Source organism: Magallana gigas, chromosome 5 (genome assembly GCF_963853765.1).
Source record: "Magallana gigas chromosome 5, xbMagGiga1.1, whole genome shotgun sequence".
NCBI classification, from domain to species: domain Eukaryota; kingdom Metazoa; phylum Mollusca; class Bivalvia; order Ostreida; family Ostreidae; genus Magallana; species Magallana gigas.
Genome location: NC_088857.1, coordinates 30158460 through 30168459, shown reverse-complemented (window position 1 = coordinate 30168459; position 10000 = coordinate 30158460). Strand labels below are relative to the sequence as shown.

Below are 10000 nucleotides of genomic sequence, written 5' to 3'. Positions count from 1 at the left end.
GCCAGGAATTTGTCAAACAGAATGAAAACAAAATAAATGATTTGTGAGGAATTTTATTGGCTGACAAAAAAGCTCGATCGGCAAAAGGACTTGTACACTTATCGTAATTTCAATCAATTTTATATTAATTAATACACATTTGTTTAAACATGACAACAATATATTATCAAATGCCTTGAAGGGAATATAATGGACATGGTGATAGTGGTGAAATCAATTTTTGATTATATGTATTAATTTTCTACAAAAATATCTGTATCATTTAGAGTATAAATTCTGTACAACATATTTTTTCTTGAACAATCTTGAAACCTTCCTTTAAAGTAAAGAAAGTAGTATATCATCTTTTTTTAGAATCAGCAATTTTTCTATTCATACATTTACCCACAAAATTCTCTATGCTTAGTAAATGCTCTTGTTAACAATTTTGAAACAATTTAAATCATTATATTTTTTATAAAAGGAAAAAGAACCATGTATTTGTATACTGTAATTTCATTTGATATACCATTGATTAAATATATTTTGGAATATGGACGCAACATGGTGGAGGGGGGGGGGGGGGGGGGGGATAGCACAACACTGAAAGACTTCAAGAGTAAAATTCTATGTAAACTGGATGCGTAATTTGGTTGTCAAAGATATGGAGTCAGATTAAACCCTAATTTTCTTTACAGTACATGTAAATTAACATACTGCCTATAAACCCTGACAAAATCTTTATTCTTCTGCCCATGCCTTCTTTTTTACTTCGCCTTTTCTAAGCACGACCTGCATAAATAAATTGTTTACCATTTGACGGTTACGTACGTGGGTATGCCGTTTCCTAAAAGCCAATCAGTAATTTCCTTATAAATGCCACAGGAAGTTTACATATAATTTCCCTACCTGAAACATACATGAATCAATTAAGGGGAAAAATGCGTCCAGCCTAAGCTAATGAGGACTGGAGCCGAGATTGATACATACGTCAATAAGATCCTGATATAGAAAAACCATCAAAATATAAAAAGCCAAACTGCCAGTGTTTTATGGTAAATAAAGTAAACATTTCATCTTCAAATCAATACCTTGGGTGAGAGAAAACACGCAAACTTTTCATGTCGTTTTGACATGACACTTCAAAATGGATATTTTTCATACACCCACAGAACAAAGATTTTTGCATTCTACTTTTCCCCAAAAAGAAAAAAAAAATGATGAATTCTAAAACCACATGATAATCAATATTAATTTCTACTGAAAAAGGGGGGTGTAAGTTTGAAAATCTGGAGAATGGAAATGGGTTTTTTAAATTTCAATATTAGAATCAAAAGTTAAAAAACCTACCTCTTGTAAAACAATCCCAAAAATTAATATTTTTAATTTTTTCATTAATCTTCTTCAATCCTTTTTTTTTCAAAAATGAGTTAAAAACTATTTATTTTTCAACTACATTGATTTAATAAAAGAAAAACCCTCCCCACCCACCTTCAACACTTTAAATAAACTGACTTTTCCAAATGAAGAAAAATGCCCAAATCCAAATATGGCTAAAACATGTTATAATGTGACTATACCTATTGAAAAATAACCACCAACCTTATAGATACACAGTAATTTATGCTACAAGTAATACAGCTTTTTGGCTGTAATAGATCCCAATGACTACCTGTTCACAGCAGCTGATACCGGGAAGAATCCCTGCTTGTGACTATTAATGCAGGCATTTATGTTACATATTATGAAATTTGTCTTTAAATTTTTTTTTTCTTTTGAAAAGAGACTCATAAAGGGTTTCATTTTCAAAAAAAAAAGTGTATACTCAAAGGCAAGGTTACTCAGCTAGTAAATTACTCTTTCTATTTCCTTGTGCAAAATAAAATCCCCACCACCACAATTATCCCTTATCAATGCATAGTTTTCTTGACTATAAATTCATAATATATGGGGGCTTATGTAAGCCGATGTTACACAACAATTATCCTTACACATCCATGTAGGCAATCTGTATACTTGTAGTAATAAATAAATAATCATCACAAAAATTTAAAATTCATATGTACAGAAGATTAATTTTCAAAGGGAAAAAATTGAAGAAGCACAAAAGCACTAAATGCCCCAGAGTGTTGGATGGCAAGGAGAAATTTTTCATCTGCCAAAGTTCTCTCAATGCTAGTAATCATCTTTACTATCTTATTTTGAGAGATGGACCAAACTTATTTTTTTTTTTGTACTAAGAGAATAAATTGTGCATGCTGAAAACATACTTTATTTGGTTTGATCATGAAAAGAGGTGAAAGCTAATCACCCAATTTCTCAGCTGGATCTGAAACAACCGTGTTCCAAACAAATGAAAACGGTTTTTGACATTATCTTTCGGGAGCACATTGTAAATAACCATCATTTTAATTTGTTGAGAGATTTTTAGTTTTATGATGGAAAATCAATGGACATGTAGCATTTATGATTGAAATTCCTTGTTGACTTGAATTCGGGATTACAGCATGATTTACGGTATTGCGTTTGCATTTATCTTCATTTTTGCATCATCTGTACCATTTTACTCCCATACATAAATGCCACACCAAGCTTTTAGAATTTCTCCGTGGAGGCAAGAATTTTACACTAACAAAATGATTACAAAATGATATCTAATTCTCTTTGGTACATCATGGAATAGTGATTTTTAAAGTACAACGTATGTAAATTGCTGTCACATTTGTTGGGAACTTGGTAATAAAGATAAAATAAGGATCTGATAGGCACGAGGAAATTTTCTATTGAACTAAATTAATGATCTATCTTTCCTCCAGCGCCAAGCAACAAGGACAAAACACTGATAGCTGTGTTTTATTTTTCTTGAAACAAGAAAAACATTATTTCTTTAAAAGATGTGAGCTTAAAAAAAACAACCCAATTCTCATTTACCAAAACTTGCAATAAAAAGATATAGCATCAAATTAATATTTCAGTTTAATTTTATCTCTCTGGAGAATTGCAATCTCAAACCCCCTTCACCAGTAAATCTTTAATTAAAATATATACATGCATGTAATTAATTGGGAGAAGGTCAAGCAAACACAGGGAGAACTGTTGAAACTGGTGAGTCGGGAGTTAATTAACACCTGGGGTCATTAGGCCCCAGCTGGTGGGGAGAGGAGGCTGGAGGCTGGACACCCTGAGTCAGTGTCCTCATTATCTACAACCTATCTTCTGTCACTGGCTTACTGCTGGGCAGTGTTAAAACCCTCCTGAACTTTTGCCCTCCTCCCTTGACCACAAGATGACCAAAGTGACCACAAGATCCCCAGCAAATCAAGTGGCGGTGATGCAGAGAGAGAGAGAATGACCACTGTTACGTCATCACAATTGTTGGCCACTTAAACCTAACTGACCAATCTAGTTCACTGATTTGATTTCCTTTTTTTCTTCCCCTTTTCTTCGTGTATCCTTTTGCTGAATTTTCCCTCCAATTTTTCAACAATTTTCTTCGAGCAAGAGGTCACTCCTTCCCACAGTCCCTCCCCTCCAAATAAAACCCCCACAATGGCACCACAAAAACTGTATTGTGGCCACTTTGTCCCCTTATCTTTTGTTATCTACCGTGGAAGGGACATTTTCTCATTTTCCATTTAACATGATAATGAAGACTGACTTCTGACTGACTGACCACTTGATGCTTGTCACTTACACAAGGGAGATAACGACAAGTTATCCCATTAGAGGATCTACCCTCCATCTTCTCTTGCCCAGTGGCCATTTCTTAGATGTCTTAAAAATTAATCACCACTTTAAACTTTGAAAAAAAAAAAATCACATTTAAATTCAACATGAAAATGTGCAGGACGGTGAGAACAAATTTTGGCTATCCCATTTTAGTGATTAAAAATAGATGAAAGGGTTGTACAAAAGCAAAGAAAATTGAGAATTCAGTTTACTTTAATTGTTATAAATATTCATTGTTTTTTATTTGCATTAAAAAAAAAAAACTATGCTTCAATTCACAGAAGATTTTAAACACTGCTGAACAGTTCAATTAAGTGATTTATAATCCATCTTTAATTGACTTCACTGTGCAGATACAGGTCTGTCGCTTTACATCATTGCTTGATTTTTTTTCAACTATTGCATAATTGAGGATCCTAGAATTTTCAATAAGCTAAATATTCTCTGACTTCTAAATGACTGATCCATTCTGTAGAAGTGTAATTACAAGAACAAATGCATTTGGTAAATTCACAGCTCGATGGAGATTTGAATAATTTTTTTTCATCACATGGTTTAATAAACGAACAAAACCATGTTACAAAATAATGCACTTAAAACATATTTCAACTATCTTTAAAAAATTTCCTTTGTATATTGCTAATTTAACACAGATAATGGAAATTATTAAATTCTACATGTACTGTTGCTATAAATTTGATTAAATCATCATTTGAGTAATAACTGTATGAAATACACTATCGAGTTCCGTAATAATTGAGTCACTAGTACATTGCTACAAGGTAAATTACAGACCTCCAAGGTCACAAATTAAAAGAAGGGGAGAAAAACAACACAAAAGCGCAATATGCTAATATGTAAAACAAAACAAAAAAACTCCATGAAACAAAGGGAGTCATCTTTTTTGATTAATGATACTACCTAAAATATTCCACATGTCCTTCTCCAGTATCTATACTGCCACCTGCTAAATTATGACAATAATTCATTTTTTTACGCCGTTTTTTCTTTGTCCAAGAAATGACATTTCATCATTTTCATAATGGCATTTCTCCCCCGATCACATCAACATTAACATTTTGACAAAAATGAAAACAAAAGTTTTTTTTTCGGGCAATGATATCATTGATTTCTGTTTAGCTATTATTTACTTGGTATTTTGGAGTAGTGCGTGATTTATGGGTTTCACAAATGTACAACTCTGATTATGGTTTATTTTTAAATAAAGTCTACTGATAAATGCATACCAGGGTGCAGCTCTCTTTAACAAATCAAGAGGCACCCAGAGATAGTTTAAACCTAGATCTATTAATACATACACAACTACCTATGCTCAGGTAAATGGGGGTAAATTTGGGGAATTGATACGGTATTACATTTGTATAACGGCACTTCCTCTCTCACAATAGCCGTTTCATTCAAAACACCGCTGGCCACAATGGTATTTACCACTACTTTAAAGATAAAATTTAAAAACCCTTTTCAATGCTATATTTACACAACTCCACTGAAAATTGACAAAAAATGAGCGCAATTACCTACTTTTTCTAATCTTTTATGTAACAAAGTTCAACTTTTTTTCCTTCAACAAAATTCCATTTTTCCCCCCTCTTTTGAGCCCTAGGTCAATCTTATCCAATTAATATTTCGGATCTTGAAGCCTGAAGAGTGCTTGTTTTTGGGAGAAAGATTTTCTTTGTGAAGATAGAGTCATGTAGGCACCGGATGTACATACAATAGGTAAACACTTTGGGTCTTTGTTGACGTGGGACACAGGAAACAGCTTACAACATATCTACTCAAGTGACGGTAACCCAACGCTTACAATGCCAATGATAAACTAATATTGACTTCTGGGGTTAGAAAACCAAGTCCAAATCAAAAGCAAAAGTTACACAAAAGGTGAAACCAGCAATAAATAAAACTGCAAGGTGTCTTTCACTTTCCATTCATTTTTTTTTTAACAATGAAAAAAAAAAGAGGAAAAGGAACAACACAGTTTCATATCTCTAAAATAATTTAAGGTGGTATATTTCTTTGAAAGAAAAGAACAATTATTTTCACCTAATTTTAAATATCTTTGAAACAATGCATAAAAGAAATTTTTTTTTAGAATAACACAAAAATGAAAATGCCTACCTGAATTTATTTATCTTTTCACTTTTTTACAGGGCAGAATTAATTAATTGTGATTTCTTATTTTGAAATAGAATTCAGCTCCAGTTTCCTTGGTGAAACTTCCAAACATGAAGTGAATGCGTCTGAGACAAATGCTACTACATTTTGATAAAGCAATAGATAATCTTGAAAAGTGTTAATTTAAAGAACACTGGAGCACCCATGCATGCCTTGTAATATGCTTGGTTGAACACAAAGGTAAGTTTTTCACCTGTCCTTGGGTTGCAACCAACCACCTGTCGTTTTTACCTCCAGCTGGCCCCCTGTAGGTTTATTATTTACATGTTACCATGGATATGTAGTTCGCTTTTCAAAAGTATTTTTTCAAAAATTCAAACAATGAAAATTCATCAACGATATTTCACGTGACTTGCTGCACTGAAGTGACAGTTAATTACCTCCGTTTCAATTTGCACTTCTTTGATGTGTTGCAAACAAGGAATTACATACTTCTAAAGTGAAGCATATTTAAAACAATACAACTCAATCCAGATTGTAAAAACATTTTAATTTTTCAAAGAAAATGTGTGGCTATGAAAGATGGCCGAGATTTATTTCACAGCTCGTAAATAACACCAAATTCAATGAAAGACTGTAGCTTGAACATAACGCCAAATTTAAAAGACTGTAGGTAACAGTAAAAGACACTCAAACTCTAAAAATCTCCATTGGTGACAATTTGTGTTGTTTTTTTTTTTCTTAATCATATACTTTGATTTAATGACAGTTCTTCAACGTTCAAATAACTGAATTACAGACTGACTTTGGCATCTTTTTATGTACAGGTTCTCACGACTTTGGCATCTTTAAAGAGAAGTGTTCCATAAGGACAGTACTCCAGCTAGTAACCCGAAAGAACAAGCCTATGCTGCCTTTGTTTTATTTCTTGAATCAATATAGAGCAGGAAAAAAATTTTCATCTAATTCTTGTATCTCTTTAATTTGATTTTGCGTAACAGTGAATGACGAAATTATTAAATATTCATCATCAGCAGTGAGCGAAATGTGATAATTCTTGAAAGACGCAGTCGGGATCTGTTTGCGGAGCATTGTTTACATAGTAATTCTGAAATCTACGTCACTGATTAGAAGCGCACTCCAAAGGCATTAAATACAAAAGAATCAATGCGTCTCAGATATATTTCATATATCCCGAGTTTCAGCAAACACGGAATCCACTTGATTTAAAGGAAAATAAACTCTTGTGTGACCGTTTATGTACGGAAACGTCTGTACAATTACAGTATTATTTTTCCACATAAAAGACAAAGTTAAAATAAGTGGTATTGATTAAGCAAGTAAATGAGTGTCCAAAGCAAATCAATTTCATGTTCGCCATCTTTTAATATATATGTAATTTCAGGTCCCCAGAGGCCACTCGTGTTGCAACAAACAATCTCTTATTCATAATTGATTAATAAAATCTGCCTATTCAATATGTATTATACGGCAGCCATTAGGGTTTTCATTTTGTGAAATGTAAGTGCACTCTTGATAATATAGCGTTGGATAATGAAATTGAATACAGCGACATTGTTTCCTTTCATTGCCGATTCCTAATGTTAAAACCGACTTTGAGGGACAATCAGATAAATAAGTCTTACCCATCTGTCTCTGAAATTGTATCCCCCAACCCAAACACCGCCAGGGGGAGAGAAAAGCTTAGGTTTTTTTTATCACCCATCTAATATTCCTTTTGTCAAATTACATGTATACTGCAATGGAAGGGAAATTGATTACCAGGATCCACGTACAACTCAAACAATTAATAAAAATTGGAGATCAACAACATATTGCCGGTTTTAAATTGTAAAGATCATGATTTCGAAGTAATTCTTTCTTCTCTTTTTTAAAGGCAGAGAAAATATCAATATATAATATACATATGTTTTATTAAATTTAAAACAGCGAAGACATTTGTCAATCTGTCAAGATAATTTAAAACAACCAATTCAAGGGCCATTATAAATATTACCGGTAAACCTAAATGTTGCTATAGAGGTAACTTTTCAAATGAGAAATTGGCTACAAAGTCATCTGTTTTAAAAGCAGGGTTTCAATTAATCAAAAAGTCTGCCAATGTCTATATCTTTCCTTGATGCTGTTACTATTCAAAAAACAAACAGAAAATACAACCCTACGTTTGCTACTTGACCTCTTCAACTCCGACCTTTCATCGATAAATCATTGGAAATTATCTCTTATTTCCTTCATGCAACCAAAGCATTAACTGACAATATAAAAGATAATAATAAAATTGTTCATATAACTTGTAAAAAAAATTGTTTAAGTTAGTATATAAAATTGGGTATGCTACTTACAAAAATGTTCTTTTGTCATGAATGGCACTTCTCTTCATCTATAATAAAAACACATTATATAATAATAAGAGGCAATAGGTATTTATCTTCATTTTTAAGGAAAAGTTTTCTATGAAACATTTCTAATTTTAACTTAAATGTAGATTTCAGCTCAACCCCCCCCCCCCCCTCCCATCCCCCTTTCCATCAAGTTTTTCAATTTACTCCATGTTAAGCAATTTCCAATAACTCCTTTTGCAATAAATTTCTCTTGAGTCATGGCTTAATGCAAAATGAACTAAAACATGACAGCCTTTCACCCCAACACTTCATTGCATCACAGAAACATTAATAAAGAGCATCTTTTGGGTTTCTTGTAATTGGAGTGAATGATTTACTGCTTACACTGTAGTAACTCCAAATACGGATGGAGAGAGAGAAAAAAGAGAGAGAGAAAGATGTTTTTCACATACAAACTGACATTTAACACCTATTAGGGGAAATATCATCTGATTTTTCAATTTTGCATTCAACACCCTAAATAGAAATAAAATGCATATTTTATCCTAAAAGCAATATAACCATTATAACCTTCTGGGGTTTTTCTCACAGCATCAAGTGACATCTGTTAGAAAATACACCCAGGAGTATCAGGCAATATCTTGTACACATATATATTCAGCTACAGGTTTATAGATATAATGTCTATAACAGTCAATGAAACGTTGTTTTTTTTAATTCTCATTGCTTGTAGCAGATCAGCAGATTGTTTGATATTCCTTCCGTTTTACACTTATATAGAATTAATATGGTTATGTAACACCTCAAGCAGTTGGTGTTCACACGTTAACGAGCACAACTGTAGTATATTGAAGCAGTCAGGTCTGCTATATTTAAACTTAATTGCCAGAGCTCCATTCATCGAGATGACAGCAGCACAGAGTAATACTGTTGCCTCTATGTGCCTGAAGATTTCTCCTTGATATTAGAAAATATGGCCCTGATTTATCAGAAAACAATGAGTGACACAGTATTTATATTACTCCCATTGTGTAAAGGGGCTGCATCTATACAAAATTGTACGAAATCAACCAGAGTATGAAATTTTAGAAAGATCCCCCCAACCCCCCTAAAGAAAACGGTACTGTAAAATTATTTAACAACTTACCAACTTATTTCTAAAGGTTTAATGACTGGTTAGTCATATTATAGAGTCTTCTTAGCGAGTAGAAACAATCATTTACAGTTGTTGAAAACATTTTAATTGATAATTTTGAAAATCAAGGGATAGTTGTAATACTGAAAATTGAACTAACCATGACCAACACTAGTTTCAGCACTTCCAATTTTTATGTAAATAAGAAATAATTTCTAAATGCCGCAAAAAATACCCAAGAGATTTATTCGCTGATAATCTTTTCATTCTTTTGTCACAATGAATATATTCAAACAAAACTTCTGACGAGGCACCTAAAACAATTTAAATATTTGCACATCCCTGCAAATTCCCATTTTTGTAATGGCCATCTCAGCTTTCATTTCGATATTTTTCTCCGTTTTAATGAAGAACTGCTGAATTATTTATCAATTGCTGTCAATATTATTTGGCCTGATATATTTTAGGTATGTAAATATGAAATTATCGACAGTTCTCAATTTACTCCCAGTCTCCTCTTCTATACGCTCCTAGGGCAGAATTTCTCATCACCATGTGTCGCACTAAAGGTTCGGTGTAATTAAAAAACCTTACAAGAGCAATTCCTAAAAATTGATTTCCAACAGCAGTAGTATCAAAACACACAATACAAAAGATA

General features: G+C 32.7%; 1 protein-coding gene and 1 long non-coding RNA gene across 3 annotated transcripts in view; one reads left to right on the top strand and one right to left on the bottom strand.

The window, feature by feature from the left end:
• The window catches only part of LOC105338577 (myoneurin), a 28959-nt gene that overhangs the window by 15221 nt on the left and 3738 nt on the right, over positions 1 to 10000 (bottom strand). The window contains exon 2 of one of the 2 annotated variants that reach the window (XM_066084168.1): positions 8208 to 8245. The gene's annotated coding sequence lies outside the window, so the exon portion shown is untranslated. Of the gene's footprint in view, positions 1 to 5847; positions 5989 to 8207; positions 8246 to 10000 lie in introns of those variants that run through there. The other variant, XM_066084170.1, reaches the window with a different exon arrangement.
• Positions 5622 to 7519, top strand: LOC109620036 (uncharacterized). The gene is made up of 3 exons (XR_002200722.3): positions 5622 to 5732; positions 5919 to 6084; positions 6672 to 7519. It is a non-coding gene; the product is annotated as an uncharacterized lncRNA (long non-coding RNA).